This window comes from Danio rerio, chromosome 5, assembly GCF_052040795.2.
Source record: "Danio rerio strain M-AB ecotype USA chromosome 5, GRCz13ab, whole genome shotgun sequence".
NCBI classification, from domain to species: Eukaryota; Metazoa; Chordata; class Actinopteri; order Cypriniformes; family Danionidae; genus Danio; species Danio rerio.
Genome location: NC_141025.1, coordinates 59,113,411 through 59,130,810, shown reverse-complemented (window position 1 = coordinate 59,130,810; position 17,400 = coordinate 59,113,411).

Genomic DNA, 17,400 nt, shown 5'->3' with positions numbered 1-17,400 from the left:
TCCAATTTAGAATGTAATAAAACCAGATCCAGCTATAAAATGCATCATTCTTTTTTGTTTTAGACAACATTTCATGCACTGTTAAACATGTTAAAGCAAGTTGCAAGTGAAAATCTATGTCTCTGACTGAGTTTGCATTACTGTGATTTGACCTCTCTGCTGGCTGAGATAAGCTCATTTTCAACGTCCAATTCAGAATGTAATAAAACCAGATCCAGCTATAAAATGCATCATTCTTTTTTGTTTTAGACAACATTTCATGCACTGTTAAACATGTTAAAGCAAGTTGCAAGTGAAAATCTATGTCTCTGACTGAGTTTGCATTACTGTGATTTGACCTCTCTGCTGGCTGAGATAAGCTCATTTTCAACGTCCAATTTAGAATGTAATAAAACCAGACCCAGCTATAAAATGCATCATTCTTTTTTGTTTTAGACAACATTTCTTGCACTGTTAAACATGTTAAAGCAAGTTGCAAGTGAAAATCTATGTCTCTGACTGAGTTTGAATTACTGTGATTTGACCTCTCTGCTGGCTGAGATAAGCTCATTTTCAACGTCCAATTCAGAATGTAATAAAACCAGATCCAGCCATAAAATGCATCATTCTTTTTTGTTTTAGACAACATTTCATGCACTGTTAAACATGTTAAAGCAAGTTGCAAGTAAAAATCTATGTCTCTGACTGAGTTTGCATTACTGTGATTTGACCTCTCTATTGGCTGAGATAAGCTCATTTTCATCGTCCAATTCAAAAGTGATAAAAACAGATCCAGACATAAAATGCATCATTCTTTTTTGTTTTAGACAACATTTCATGCACTGTTAAACATGTTAAAGGAAGTTGCAAGTGAAAATCTATGTCTCTGACTGAGTTTGCATTACTGTGATTTGACCTCTCTGCTGGCTGAGATAAGCTCATTTTCAACGTCCAATTTAGAATGTAATAAAACCAGATCCAGCTATAAAATGCATCATTCTTTTTTGTTTTAGACAACATTTCATGCACTGTTAAACATGTTAAAGCAAGTTGCAAGTGAAAATCTATGTCTCTGACTGAGTTTGCATTACTGTGATTTGACCTCTCTGCTGGCTGAGATAAGCTCATTTTCAATGTCCAAATCAGAATGTAATAAAACCAGATCCAGCTATAAAATGCATCATTCTTTTTTGTTTTAGACAACATTTCATGCACTGTTAAACATGTTAAAGCAAGTTGCAAGTGAAAATCTATGTCTCTGACTGAGTTTGCATTACTGTGATTTGACCTCTCTGCTGGCTGAGATAAGCTCATTTTCAACGTCCAATTCAGAATGCAATAAAACAAGATCCAGCTATAAAATTCATCATTCTTTTTTGTTTTAGACAACATTTCATGCACTGTTAAACATGTTAAAGCAAGTTGCAAGTGAAAATCTATGTCCCTGACTGAGTTTGCATTACTGTGATTTGACCTCTCTGCTGGCTGAGATAAGCTCATTTTCATCGTCCAATTCAAAAGTGATAAAAAAAGATCCAGACATAAAATGCATCATTCTTTTTTGTTTTAGACAACATTTCATGCACTGTTAAACATGTTAAAGGAAGTTGCAAGTGAAAATCTATGTCTCTGACTGAGTTTGCATTACTGTGATTTGACCTCTCTGCTGGCTGAGATAAGCTCATTTTCAACGTCCAATTTAGAATGTAATAAAACCAGATCCAGCTATAAAATGCATCATTCTCTTTTGTTTTAGACAACATTTCATGCACTGTTAAACATGTTAAAGCAAGTTGCAAGTGAAAATCTATGTCCCTGACTGAGTTTGCATTACTGTGATTTGACCTCTCTGCTGGCTGAGATAAGCTCATTTTCAACGTCCAATTCAGAATGTAATAAAACCAGATCCAGCTATAAAATGCATCATTCTTTTTTGTTTTAGACAACATTTCATGCACTGTTAAACTTGTTAAAGCAAGTTGCAAGTGAAAATCTATGTCCCTGACTGAGTTTGCATTACTGTGATTTGACCTCTCAGCTGGCTGAGATAAGCTCATTTTCAACGTCCATTTCAGAAAATGATAAAAACAGATCCAGCCATAACATGGATCATTCTTTTTTGTTTTAGACAACATTTCATGCACTGTTAAACATGTTAAAGCATGTTGCAAGTGAAAATCTATGTCTCTGACTGAGTTTGCATTACTGTGATTTGACCTCTCTGCTGGCTGAGATAAGCTCATTTTCAACGTCCAATTCAGAATGTAATAAAACCAGATCCAGCTATAAAATGCATCATTCTTTTTTGTTTTAGACAACATTTCATGCACTGTTAAACATGTTAAAGCAAGTTGCAAGTGAAAATCTATGTCTCTGACTGAGTTTGCATTACTGTGATTTGACCTCTCTGCTGGCTGAGATAAGCTCATTTTCAACGTCCAATTTAGAATGTAATAAAACCAGATCCAGCTATAAAATGCATCATTCTTTTTTGTTTTAGACAACATTTCATGCACTGTTAAACATGTTAAAGCAAGTTGCAAGTGAAAATCTATGTCTCTGACTGAGTTTGCATTACTGTGATTTGACCTCTCTGCTGGCTGAGATAAGCTCATTTTCAATGTCCAATTCAGAATGTAATAAAACCAGACCCAGCTATAAAATGCATCATTCTTTTTTGTTTTAGACAACATTTCATGCACTGTTAAACATGTTAAAGGAAGTTGCAAGTGAAAATCTATGTCTCTGACTGAGTTTGCATTACTGTGATTTGACCTCTCTGCTGGCTGAGATAAGCTCATTTTCAACGTCCAATTTAGAATGTAATAAAACCAGATCCAGCTATAAAATGCATCATTCTTTTTTGTTTTAGACAACATTTCATGCACTGTTAAACATGTTAAAGCAAGTTGCAAGTGAAAATCTATGTCTCTGACTGAGTTTGCATTACTGTGATTTGACCTCTCTGCTGGCTGAGATAAGCTCATTTTCAACGTCCAATTCAGAATGTAATAAAACCAGATCCAGCTATAAAATGCATCATTCTTTTTTGTTTTAGACAACATTTCATGCACTGTTAAACATGTTAAAGCAAGTTGCAAGTGAAAATCTATGTCTCTGACTGAGTTTGCATTACTGTGATTTGACCTCTCTGCTGGCTGAGATAAGCTCATTTTCAACGTCCAATTTAGAATGTAATAAAACCAGACCCAGCTATAAAATGCATCATTCTTTTTTGTTTTAGACAACATTTCTTGCACTGTTAAACATGTTAAAGCAAGTTGCAAGTGAAAATCTATGTCTCTGACTGAGTTTGAATTACTGTGATTTGACCTCTCTGCTGGCTGAGATAAGCTCATTTTCAACGTCCAATTCAGAATGTAATAAAACCAGATCCAGCCATAAAATGCATCATTCTTTTTTGTTTTAGACAACATTTCATGCACTGTTAAACATGTTAAAGCAAGTTGCAAGTAAAAATCTATGTCTCTGACTGAGTTTGCATTACTGTGATTTGACCTCTCTGCTGGCTGAGATAAGCTCATTTTCATCGTCCAATTCAAAAGTGATAAAAACAGATCCAGACATAAAATGCATCATTCTTTTTTGTTTTAGACAACATTTCATGCACTGTTAAACATGTTAAAGGAAGTTGCAAGTGAAAATCTATGTCTCTGACTGAGTTTGCATTACTGTGATTTGACCTCTCTGCTGGCTGAGATAAGCTCATTTTCAACGTCCAATTTAGAATGTAATAAAACCAGATCCAGCTATAAAATGCATCATTCTTTTTTGTTTTAGACAACATTTCATGCACTGTTAAACATGTTAAAGCAAGTTGCAAGTGAAAATCTATGTCTCTGACTGAGTTTGCATTACTGTGATTTGACCTCTCTGCTGGCTGAGATAAGCTCATTTTCATCGTCCAATTCAAAAGTGATAAAAACAGATCCAGACATAAAATGCATCATTCTTTTTTGTTTTAGACAACATTTCATGCACTGTTAAACATGTTAAAGGAAGTTGCAAGTGAAAATCTATGTCTCTGACTGAGTTTGCATTACTGTGATTTGACCTCTCTGCTGGCTGAGATAAGCTCATTTTCAACGTCCAATTTAGAATGTAATAAAACCAGATCCAGCTATAAAATGCATCATTCTTTTTTGTTTTAGACAACATTTCATGCACTGTTAAACATGTTAAAGCAAGTTGCAAGTGAAAATCTATGTCTCTGACTGAGTTTGCATTACTGTGATTTGACCTCTCTGCTGGCTGAGATAAGCTCATTTTCAATGTCCAATTCAGAATGCAATAAAACAAGATCCAGCTATAAAATGCATCATTCTTTTTTGTTTTAGACAACATTTCATGCACTGTTAAACATGTTAAAGGAAGTTGCAAGTGAAAATCTATGTCTCTGACTGAGTTTGCATTACTGTGATTTGACCTCTCTGCTGGCTGAGATAAGCTCATTTTCAACGTCCAATTTAGAATGTAATAAAACCAGATCCAGCTATAAAATGCATCATTCTTTTTTGTTTTAGACAACATTTCATGCACTGTTAAACATGTTAAAGCAAGTTGCAAGTGAAAATCTATGTCTCTGACTGAGTTTGCATTACTGTGATTTGACCTCTCTGCTGGCTGAGATAAGCTCATTTTCAACGTCCAATTCAGAATGTAATAAAACCAGATCCAGCTATAAAATGCATCATTCTTTTTTGTTTTAGACAACATTTCATGCACTGTTAAACATGTTAAAGCAAGTTGCAAGTGAAAATCTATGTCTCTGACTGAGTTTGCATTACTGTGATTTGACCTCTCTGCTGGCTGAGATAAGCTCATTTTCAACGTCCAATTTAGAATGTAATAAAACCAGACCCAGCTATAAAATGCATCATTCTTTTTTGTTTTAGACAACATTTCTTGCACTGTTAAACATGTTAAAGCAAGTTGCAAGTGAAAATCTATGTCTCTGACTGAGTTTGAATTACTGTGATTTGACCTCTCTGCTGGCTGAGATAAGCTCATTTTCAACGTCCAATTCAGAATGTAATAAAACCAGATCCAGCCATAAAATGCATCATTCTTTTTTGTTTTAGACAACATTTCATGCACTGTTAAACATGTTAAAGCAAGTTGCAAGTAAAAATCTATGTCTCTGACTGAGTTTGCATTACTGTGATTTGACCTCTCTATTGGCTGAGATAAGCTCATTTTCATCGTCCAATTCAAAAGTGATAAAAACAGATCCAGACATAAAATGCATCATTCTTTTTTGTTTTAGACAACATTTCATGCACTGTTAAACATGTTAAAGGAAGTTGCAAGTGAAAATCTATGTCTCTGACTGAGTTTGCATTACTGTGATTTGACCTCTCTGCTGGCTGAGATAAGCTCATTTTCAACGTCCAATTTAGAATGTAATAAAACCAGATCCAGCTATAAAATGCATCATTCTTTTTTGTTTTAGACAACATTTCATGCACTGTTAAACATGTTAAAGCAAGTTGCAAGTGAAAATCTATGTCTCTGACTGAGTTTGCATTACTGTGATTTGACCTCTCTGCTGGCTGAGATAAGCTCATTTTCAATGTCCAAATCAGAATGTAATAAAACCAGATCCAGCTATAAAATGCATCATTCTTTTTTGTTTTAGACAACATTTCATGCACTGTTAAACATGTTAAAGCAAGTTGCAAGTGAAAATCTATGTCTCTGACTGAGTTTGCATTACTGTGATTTGACCTCTCTGCTGGCTGAGATAAGCTCATTTTCAACGTCCAATTCAGAATGCAATAAAACAAGATCCAGCTATAAAATTCATCATTCTTTTTTGTTTTAGACAACATTTCATGCACTGTTAAACATGTTAAAGCAAGTTGCAAGTGAAAATCTATGTCCCTGACTGAGTTTGCATTACTGTGATTTGACCTCTCTGCTGGCTGAGATAAGCTCATTTTCATCGTCCAATTCAAAAGTGATAAAAAAAGATCCAGACATAAAATGCATCATTCTTTTTTGTTTTAGACAACATTTCATGCACTGTTAAACATGTTAAAGGAAGTTGCAAGTGAAAATCTATGTCTCTGACTGAGTTTGCATTACTGTGATTTGACCTCTCTGCTGGCTGAGATAAGCTCATTTTCAACGTCCAATTTAGAATGTAATAAAACCAGATCCAGCTATAAAATGCATCATTCTCTTTTGTTTTAGACAACATTTCATGCACTGTTAAACATGTTAAAGCAAGTTGCAAGTGAAAATCTATGTCCCTGACTGAGTTTGCATTACTGTGATTTGACCTCTCTGCTGGCTGAGATAAGCTCATTTTCAACGTCCAATTCAGAATGTAATAAAACCAGATCCAGCTATAAAATGCATCATTCTTTTTTGTTTTAGACAACATTTCATGCACTGTTAAACTTGTTAAAGCAAGTTGCAAGTGAAAATCTATGTCCCTGACTGAGTTTGCATTACTGTGATTTGACCTCTCAGCTGGCTGAGATAAGCTCATTTTCAACGTCCATTTCAGAAAATGATAAAAACAGATCCAGCCATAACATGGATCATTCTTTTTTGTTTTAGACAACATTTCATGCACTGTTAAACATGTTAAAGCATGTTGCAAGTGAAAATCTATGTCTCTGACTGAGTTTGCATTACTGTGATTTGACCTCTCTGCTGGCTGAGATAAGCTCATTTTCAACGTCCAATTCAGAATGTAATAAAACCAGATCCAGCTATAAAATGCATCATTCTTTTTTGTTTTAGACAACATTTCATGCACTGTTAAACATGTTAAAGCAAGTTGCAAGTGAAAATCTATGTCTCTGACTGAGTTTGCATTACTGTGATTTGACCTCTCTGCTGGCTGAGATAAGCTCATTTTCAACGTCCAATTTAGAATGTAATAAAACCAGATCCAGCTATAAAATGCATCATTCTTTTTTGTTTTAGACAACATTTCATGCACTGTTAAACATGTTAAAGCAAGTTGCAAGTGAAAATCTATGTCTCTGACTGAGTTTGCATTACTGTGATTTGACCTCTCTGCTGGCTGAGATAAGCTCATTTTCAATGTCCAATTCAGAATGTAATAAAACCAGACCCAGCTATAAAATGCATCATTCTTTTTTGTTTTAGACAACATTTCATGCACTGTTAAACATGTTAAAGGAAGTTGCAAGTGAAAATCTATGTCTCTGACTGAGTTTGCATTACTGTGATTTGACCTCTCTGCTGGCTGAGATAAGCTCATTTTCAACGTCCAATTTAGAATGTAATAAAACCAGATCCAGCTATAAAATGCATCATTCTTTTTTGTTTTAGACAACATTTCATGCACTGTTAAACATGTTAAAGCAAGTTGCAAGTGAAAATCTATGTCTCTGACTGAGTTTGCATTACTGTGATTTGACCTCTCTGCTGGCTGAGATAAGCTCATTTTCAACGTCCAATTTAGAATGTAATAAAACCAGACCCAGCTATAAAATGCATCATTCTTTTTTGTTTTAGACAACATTTCTTGCACTGTTAAACATGTTAAAGCAAGTTGCAAGTGAAAATCTATGTCTCTGACTGAGTTTGAATTACTGTGATTTGACCTCTCTGCTGGCTGAGATAAGCTCATTTTCAACGTCCAATTCAGAATGTAATAAAACCAGATCCAGCCATAAAATGCATCATTCTTTTTTGTTTTAGACAACATTTCATGCACTGTTAAACATGTTAAAGCAAGTTGCAAGTAAAAATCTATGTCTCTGACTGAGTTTGCATTACTGTGATTTGACCTCTCTGCTGGCTGAGATAAGCTCATTTTCATCGTCCAATTCAAAAGTGATAAAAACAGATCCAGACATAAAATGCATCATTCTTTTTTGTTTTAGACAACATTTCATGCACTGTTAAACATGTTAAAGGAAGTTGCAAGTGAAAATCTATGTCTCTGACTGAGTTTGCATTACTGTGATTTGACCTCTCTGCTGGCTGAGATAAGCTCATTTTCAACGTCCAATTTAGAATGTAATAAAACCAGATCCAGCTATAAAATGCATCATTCTTTTTTGTTTTAGACAACATTTCATGCACTGTTAAACATGTTAAAGCAAGTTGCAAGTGAAAATCTATGTCTCTGACTGAGTTTGCATTACTGTGATTTGACCTCTCTGCTGGCTGAGATAAGCTCATTTTCAATGTCCAAATCAGAATGTAATAAAACCAGATCCAGCTATAAAATGCATCATTCTTTTTTGTTTTAGACAACATTTCATGCACTGTTAAACATGTTAAAGCAAGTTGCAAGTGAAAATCTATGTCTCTGACTGAGTTTGCATTACTGTGATTTGACCTCTCAGCTGGCTGAGATAAGCTCATTTTCATCGTCCAATTAAAAAGTGATAAAACCAGATCCAGACATAAAATGCATCATTCTTTTTTGTTTTAGACAACATTTCATGCACTGTTAAACATGTTAAAGGAAGTTGCAAGTGAAAATCTATGTCTCTGACTGAGTTTGCATTACTGTGATTTGACCTCTCTGCTGGCTGAGATAAGCTCATTTTCAACGTCCAATTTAGAATGTAATAAAACCAGACCCAGCTATAAAATGCATCATTCTTTTTTGTTTTAGACAACATTTCATGCACTGTTAAACATGTTAAAGCAAGTTGCAAGTGAAAATCTATGTCTCTGACTGAGTTTGCATTACTGTGATTTGACCTCTCTGCTGGCTGAGATAAGCTCATTTTCAACGTCCAATTCAGCATGTAATAAAACCAGATCCAGCCATAAAATGCATCATTCTTTTTTGTTTTAGACAACATTTCATGCACTGTTAAACATGTTAAAGCAAGTTGCAAGTAAAAATCTATGTCTCTGACTGAGTTTGCATTACTGTGATTTGACCTCTCTGCTGGCTGAGATAAGCTCATTTTCAATGTCCAATTCAGAATGTAATAAAACCAGATCCAGCCATAAAATGCATCATTCTTTTTTGTTTTAGACAACATTTCATGCACTGTTAAACATGTTAAAGCAAGTTGCAAGTGAAAATCTATGTCTCTGACTGAGTTTGCATTACTGTGATTTGACCTCTCTGCTGGCTGAGATAAGCTCATTTTCATCGTCCAATTCAAAAGTGATAAAAACAGATCCAGACATAAAATGCATCATTCTTTTTTGTTTTAGACAACATTTCATGCACTGTTAAACATGTTAAAGGAAGTTGCAAGTGAAAATCTATGTCTCTGACTGAGTTTGCATTACTGTGATTTGACCTCTCTGCTGGCTGAGATAAGCTCATTTTCAACGTCCAATTTAGAATGTAATAAAACCAGATCCAGCTATAAAATGCATCATTCTTTTTTGTTTTAGACAACATTTCATGCACTGTTAAACATGTTAAAGCAAGTTGCAAGTGAAAATCTATGTCTCTGACTGAGTTTGCATTACTGTGATTTGACCTCTCTGCTGGCTGAGATAAGCTCATTTTCAATGTCCAATTCAGAATGCAATAAAACAAGATCCAGCTATAAAATGCATCATTCTTTTTTGTTTTAGACAACATTTCATGCACTGTTAAACATGTTAAAGGAAGTTGCAAGTGAAAATCTATGTCTCTGACTGAGTTTGCATTACTGTGATTTGACCTCTCTGCTGGCTGAGATAAGCTCATTTTCAACGTCCAATTTAGAATGTAATAAAACCAGATCCAGCTATAAAATGCATCATTCTTTTTTGTTTTAGACAACATTTCATGCACTGTTAAACATGTTAAAGCAAGTTGCAAGTGAAAATCTATGTCTCTGACTGAGTTTGCATTACTGTGATTTGACCTCTCTGCTGGCTGAGATAAGCTCATTTTCAACGTCCAATTCAGAATGTAATAAAACCAGATCCAGCTATAAAATGCATCATTCTTTTTTGTTTTAGACAACATTTCATGCACTGTTAAACATGTTAAAGCAAGTTGCAAGTGAAAATCTATGTCTCTGACTGAGTTTGCATTACTGTGATTTGACCTCTCTGCTGGCTGAGATAAGCTCATTTTCAACGTCCAATTTAGAATGTAATAAAACCAGACCCAGCTATAAAATGCATCATTCTTTTTTGTTTTAGACAACATTTCTTGCACTGTTAAACATGTTAAAGCAAGTTGCAAGTGAAAATCTATGTCTCTGACTGAGTTTGAATTACTGTGATTTGACCTCTCTGCTGGCTGAGATAAGCTCATTTTCAACGTCCAATTCAGAATGTAATAAAACCAGATCCAGCCATAAAATGCATCATTCTTTTTTGTTTTAGACAACATTTCATGCACTGTTAAACATGTTAAAGCAAGTTGCAAGTAAAAATCTATGTCTCTGACTGAGTTTGCATTACTGTGATTTGACCTCTCTATTGGCTGAGATAAGCTCATTTTCATCGTCCAATTCAAAAGTGATAAAAACAGATCCAGACATAAAATGCATCATTCTTTTTTGTTTTAGACAACATTTCATGCACTGTTAAACATGTTAAAGGAAGTTGCAAGTGAAAATCTATGTCTCTGACTGAGTTTGCATTACTGTGATTTGACCTCTCTGCTGGCTGAGATAAGCTCATTTTCAACGTCCAATTTAGAATGTAATAAAACCAGATCCAGCTATAAAATGCATCATTCTTTTTTGTTTTAGACAACATTTCATGCACTGTTAAACATGTTAAAGCAAGTTGCAAGTGAAAATCTATGTCTCTGACTGAGTTTGCATTACTGTGATTTGACCTCTCTGCTGGCTGAGATAAGCTCATTTTCAATGTCCAAATCAGAATGTAATAAAACCAGATCCAGCTATAAAATGCATCATTCTTTTTTGTTTTAGACAACATTTCATGCACTGTTAAACATGTTAAAGCAAGTTGCAAGTGAAAATCTATGTCTCTGACTGAGTTTGCATTACTGTGATTTGACCTCTCTGCTGGCTGAGATAAGCTCATTTTCAACGTCCAATTCAGAATGCAATAAAACAAGATCCAGCTATAAAATTCATCATTCTTTTTTGTTTTAGACAACATTTCATGCACTGTTAAACATGTTAAAGCAAGTTGCAAGTGAAAATCTATGTCCCTGACTGAGTTTGCATTACTGTGATTTGACCTCTCTGCTGGCTGAGATAAGCTCATTTTCATCGTCCAATTCAAAAGTGATAAAAAAAGATCCAGACATAAAATGCATCATTCTTTTTTGTTTTAGACAACATTTCATGCACTGTTAAACATGTTAAAGGAAGTTGCAAGTGAAAATCTATGTCTCTGACTGAGTTTGCATTACTGTGATTTGACCTCTCTGCTGGCTGAGATAAGCTCATTTTCAACGTCCAATTTAGAATGTAATAAAACCAGATCCAGCTATAAAATGCATCATTCTCTTTTGTTTTAGACAACATTTCATGCACTGTTAAACATGTTAAAGCAAGTTGCAAGTGAAAATCTATGTCCCTGACTGAGTTTGCATTACTGTGATTTGACCTCTCTGCTGGCTGAGATAAGCTCATTTTCAACGTCCAATTCAGAATGTAATAAAACCAGATCCAGCTATAAAATGCATCATTCTTTTTTGTTTTAGACAACATTTCATGCACTGTTAAACATGTTAAAGCAAGTTGCAAGTGAAAATCTATGTCTCTGACTGAGTTTGCATTACTGTGATTTGACCTCTCTGCTGGCTGAGATAAGCTCATTTTCAACGTCCAATTTAGAATGTAATAAAACCAGACCCAGCTATAAAATGCATCATTCTTTTTTGTTTTAGACAACATTTCATGCACTGTTAAACATGTTAAAGCAAGTTGCAAGAGAAAATCTATGTCCCTGACTGAGTTTGCATTACTGTGATTTGACCTCTCTGCTGGCTGAGATAAGCTCATTTTCAACGTCCATTTCAGAAAATGATAAAAACAGATCCAGCCATAACATGGATCATTCTTTTTTGTTTTAGACAACATTTCATGCACTGTTAAACATGTTAAAGCAAGTTGCAAGTGAAAATCTATGTCTCTGACTGAGTTTGCATTACTGTGATTTGACCTCTCTGCTGGCTGAGATAAGCTCATTTTCAACGTCCAATTCAGAATGTAATAAAACCAGATCCAGCTATAAAATGCATCATTCTTTTTTGTTTTAGACAACATTTCATGCACTGTTAAACATGTTAAAGCAAGTTGCAAGTGAAAATCTATGTCTCTGACTGAGTTTGCATTACTGTGATTTGACCTCTCTGCTGGCTGAGATAAGCTCATTTTCAACGTCCATTTCAGAAAATGATAAAAACAGATCCAGCCATAACATGGATCATTCTTTTTTGTTTTAGACAACATTTCATGCACTGTTAAACATGTTAAAGCAAGTTGCAAGTGAAAATCTATGTCTCTGACTGAGTTTGCATTACTGTGATTTGACCTCTCTGCTGGCTGAGATAAGCTCATTTTCAACGTCCAATTTAGAATGTAATAAAACCAGATCCAGACATAAAATGCATCATTCTTTTTGGTTTTAGACAACATTTCATGCACTGTTAAACATGTTAAAGCAAGTTGCAAGTGAAAATCTATGTCTCTGACTGAGTTTGCATTACTGTGATTTGACCTCTCTGCTGGCTGAGATAAGCTCATTTTCAACGTCCAATTCAGAATGCAATAAAACCAGATCCAGCTATAAAATGCATCATTCTTTTTTGTTTTAGACAACATTTCATGCACTGTTAAACATGTTAAAGCAAGTTGCAAGAGAAAATCTATGTCCCTGACTGAGTTTGCATTACTGTGATTTGACCTCTCTGCTGGCTGAGATAAGCTCATTTTCAACGTCCATTTCAGAAAATGATAAAAACAGATCCAGCCATAACATGGATCATTCTTTTTTGTTTTAGACAACATTTCATGCACTGTTAAACATGTTAAAGCAAGTTGCAAGTGAAAATCTATGTCTCTGACTGAGTTTGCATTACTGTGATTTGACCTCTCTGCTGGCTGAGATAAGCTCATTTTCAACGTCCAATTCAGAATGTAATAAAACCAGATCCAGCTATAAAATGCATCATTCTTTTTTGTTTTAGACAACATTTCATGCACTGTTAAACATGTTAAAGCAAGTTGCAAGTGAAAATCTATGTCTCTGACTGAGTTTGCATTACTGTGATTTGACCTCTCTGCTGGCTGAGATAAGCTCATTTTCAACGTCCATTTCAGAAAATGATAAAAACAGATCCAGCCATAACATGGATCATTCTTTTTTGTTTTAGACAACATTTCATGCACTGTTAAACATGTTAAAGCAAGTTGCAAGTGAAAATCTATGTCTCTGACTGAGTTTGCATTACTGTGATTTGACCTCTCTGCTGGCTGAGATAAGCTCATTTTCAACGTCCAATTTAGAATGTAATAAAACCAGATCCAGACATAAAATGCATCATTCTTTTTTGTTTTAGACAACATTTCATGCACTGTTAAACATGTTAAAGCAAGTTGCAAGTGAAAATCTATGTCTCTGACTGAGTTTGCATTACTGTGATTTGACCTCTCTGCTGGCTGAGATAAGCTCATTTTCAACGTCCAATTCAGAATGTAATAAAACCAGATCCAGCCATAAAATGCATCATTCTTTTTTGTTTTAGACAACATTTCATGCACTGTTAAACATGTTAAAGCAAGTTGCAAGTGAAAATCTATGTCTCTGACTGAGTTTGCATTACTGTGATTTGACCTCTCTGCTGGCTGAGATAAGCTCATTTTCAATGTCCAATTCAGAATGTAATAAAACCAGATCCAGCTATAAAATGCATCATTCTTTTTTGTTTTAGACAACATTTCATGCACTGTTAAACATGTTAAAGCAAGTTGCAAGTGAAAATCTATGTCTCTGACTGAGTTTGCATTACTGTGATTTGACCTCTCTGCTGGCTGAGATAAGCTCATTTTCATCGTCCAATTCAAAAGTGATAAAAACAGATCCAGACATAAAATGCATCATTCTTTTTTTGTTTTAGACAACATTTCATGCACTGTTAAACATGTTAAAGCAAGTTGCAAGTGAAAATCTATGTCTCTGACTGAGTTTGCATTACTGTGATTTGACCTCTCTGCTGGCTGAGATAAGCTCATTTTCAACGTCCAATTTAGAATGTAATAAAACCAGATCCAGCTATAAAATGCATCATTCTTTTTTGTTTTAGACAACATTTCATGCACTGTTAAACATGTTAAAGCAAGTTGCAAGTGAAAATCTATGTCTCTGACTGAGTTTGCATTACTGTGATTTGACCTCTCTGCTGGCTGAGATAAGCTCATTTTCAACGTCCAATTTAGAATGTAATAAAACCAGACCCAGCTATAAAATGCATCATTCTTTTTTGTTTTAGACAACATTTCATGCACTGTTAAACATGTTAAAGCAAGTTGCAAGTGAAAATCTATGTCTCTGACTGAGTTTGCATTACTGTGATTTGACCTCTCTGCTGGCTGAGATAAGCTCATTTTCAACGTCCAATTCAGAATGTAATAAAACCAGATCCAGACATAAAATGCATCATTCTTTTTTGTTTTAGACAACATTTCATGCACTGTTAAACATGTTAAAGCAAGTTGCAAGTGAAAATCTATGTCTCTGACTGAGTTTGCATTACTGTGATTTGACCTCTCTGCTGGCTGAGATAAGCTCATTTTCAACGTCCAATTCAGAATGCAATAAAACAAGATCCAGCTATAAAATTCATCATTCTTTTTTGTTTTAGACAACATTTCATGCACTGTTAAACATGTTAAAGCAAGTTGCAAGTGAAAATCTGTGTCCCTGACTGAGTTTGCATTACTGTGATTTGACCTCTCTGCTGGCTGAGATAAGCTCATTTTCAACGTCCATTTCAGAAAATGATAAAAACAGATCCAGCCATAACATGGATCATTCTTTTTTGTTTTAGACAACATTTCATGCACTGTTAAACATGTTAAAGCAAGTTGCAAGTGAAAATCTATGTCTCTGACTGAGTTTGCATTACTGTGATTTGACCTCTCTGCTGGCTGAGATAAGCTCATTTTCAACGTCCAATTCAGAATGTAATAAAACCAGATCCAGCTATAAAATGCATCATTCTTTTTTGTTTTAGACAACATTTCATGCACTGTTAAACATGTTAAAGCAAGTTGCAAGTAAAAATCTATGTCTCTGACTGAGTTTGCATTACTGTGATTTGACCTCTCTGCTGGCTGAGATAAGCTCATTTTCAATGTCCAATTCAGAATGTAATAAAACCAGATCCAGCTATAAAATGCATCATTCTTTTTTGTTTTAGACAACATTTCATGCACTGTTAAACATGTTAAAGCAAGTTGCAAGTGAAAATCTATGTCTCTGACTGAGTTTGCATTACTGTGATTTGACCTCTCTGCTGGCTGAGATAAGCTCTTTTTCATCGTCCAATTCAAAAGTGATAAAAACAGATCCAGACATAAAATGCATCATTCTTTTTTGTTTTAGACATCATTTCATGCACTGTTAAACATGTTAAAGGAAGTTGCAAGTGATAATCTATGTCTCTGACTGAGTTTGCATTACTGTGATTTGACCTCTCTGCTGGCTGAGATAAGCTCATTTTCAACGTCCAATTTAGAATGTAATAAAACCAGATCCAGCTATAAAATGCATCATTCTTTTTTGTTTTAGACAACATTTCATGCTCTGTTAAACATGTTAAAGCAAGTTGCAAGTGAAAATCTATGTCTCTGACTGAGTTTGCATTACTGTGATTTGACCTCTCTGCTGGCTGAGATAAGCTCATTTTCAACGTCCATTTCAGAAAATGATAAAAACAGATCCAGCCATAACATGGATCATTCTTTTTTGTTTTAGACAACATTTCATGCACTGTTAAACATGTTAAAGCAAGTTGCAAGTGAAAATCTATGTCTCTGACTGAGTTTGCATTACTGTGATTTGACCTCTCTGCTGGCTGAGATAAGCTCATTTTCAACTTCCAATTTAGAATGTAATAAAACCAGATCCAGACATAAAATGCATCATTCTTTTTTGTTTTAGACAACATTTCATGCACTGTTAAACATGTTAAAGCAAGTTGCAAGTGAAAATCTATGTCTCTGACTGAGTTTGCATTACTGTGATTTGACCTCTCTGCTGGCTGAGATAAGCTCATTTTCAACGTCCAATTCAGAATGTAATAAAACCAGATCCAGCCATAAAATGCATCATTCTTTTTTGTTTTAGACAACATTTCATGCACTGTTAAACATGTTAAAGCAAGTTGCAAGTGAAAATCTATGTCTCTGACTGAGTTTGCATTACTGTGATTTGACCTCTCTGCTGGCTGAGATAAGCTCATTTTCAACGTCCAATTCAGAATGCAATAAAACCAGATCCAGCTATAAAATGCATCATTCTTTTTTGTTTTAGACAACAATTCATGCACTGTTAAACATGTTAAAGCAAGTTGCAAGTGAAAATCTATGTCTCTGACTGAGTTTGCATTACTGTGATTTGACCTCTCTGCTGGCTGAGATAAGCTCATTTTCAATGTCCAATTCAGAATGTAATAAAACCAGACCCAGCTATAAAATTCATCATTCTTTTTTGTTTTAGACAACATTTCATGCACTGTTAAACATGTTAAAGCAAGTTGCAAGTGAAAATCTATGTCTCTGACTGAGTTTGCATTACTGTGATTTGACCTCTCTGCTGGCTGAGATAAGCTCATTTTCAACGTCCAATTCAGAATGTAATAAAACCAGATCCAGCCATAAAATGCATCATTCTTTTTTGTTTTAGACAACATTTCATGCACTGTTAAACATGTTAAAGCAAGTTGCAAGTGAAAATATATGTCTCTGACTGAGTTTGCATTACTGTGATTTGACCTCTCTGCTGGCTGAGATAAGCTCATTTTCAACGTCCAATTCAGAATGTAATAAAACCAGATCCAGCCATAAAATGCATCATTCTTTTTTGTTTTAGACAACATTTCATGCACTGTTAAACATGTTAAAGCAAGTTGCAAGTGAAAATCTATGTCTCTGACTGAGTTTGCATTACTGTGATTTGACCTCTCTGCTGGCTGAGATAAGCTCATTTTCAATGTCCAATTCAGAATGTAATAAAACCAGATCCAGCTATAAAATGCATCATTCTTTTTTGTTTTAGACAACATTTCATGCACTGTTAAACATGTTAAAGCAAGTTGCAAGTGAAAATCTATGTCTCTGACTGAGTTTGCATTACTGTGATTTGACCTCTCTGCTGGCTGAGATAAGCTCATTTTCAATGTCCAATTCAGAATGTAATAAAACCAGATCCAGCTATAAAATGCATCATTCTTTTTTGTTTTAGACAACATTTCATGCACTGTTAAACATGTTAAAGCAAGTTGCAAGTGAAAAT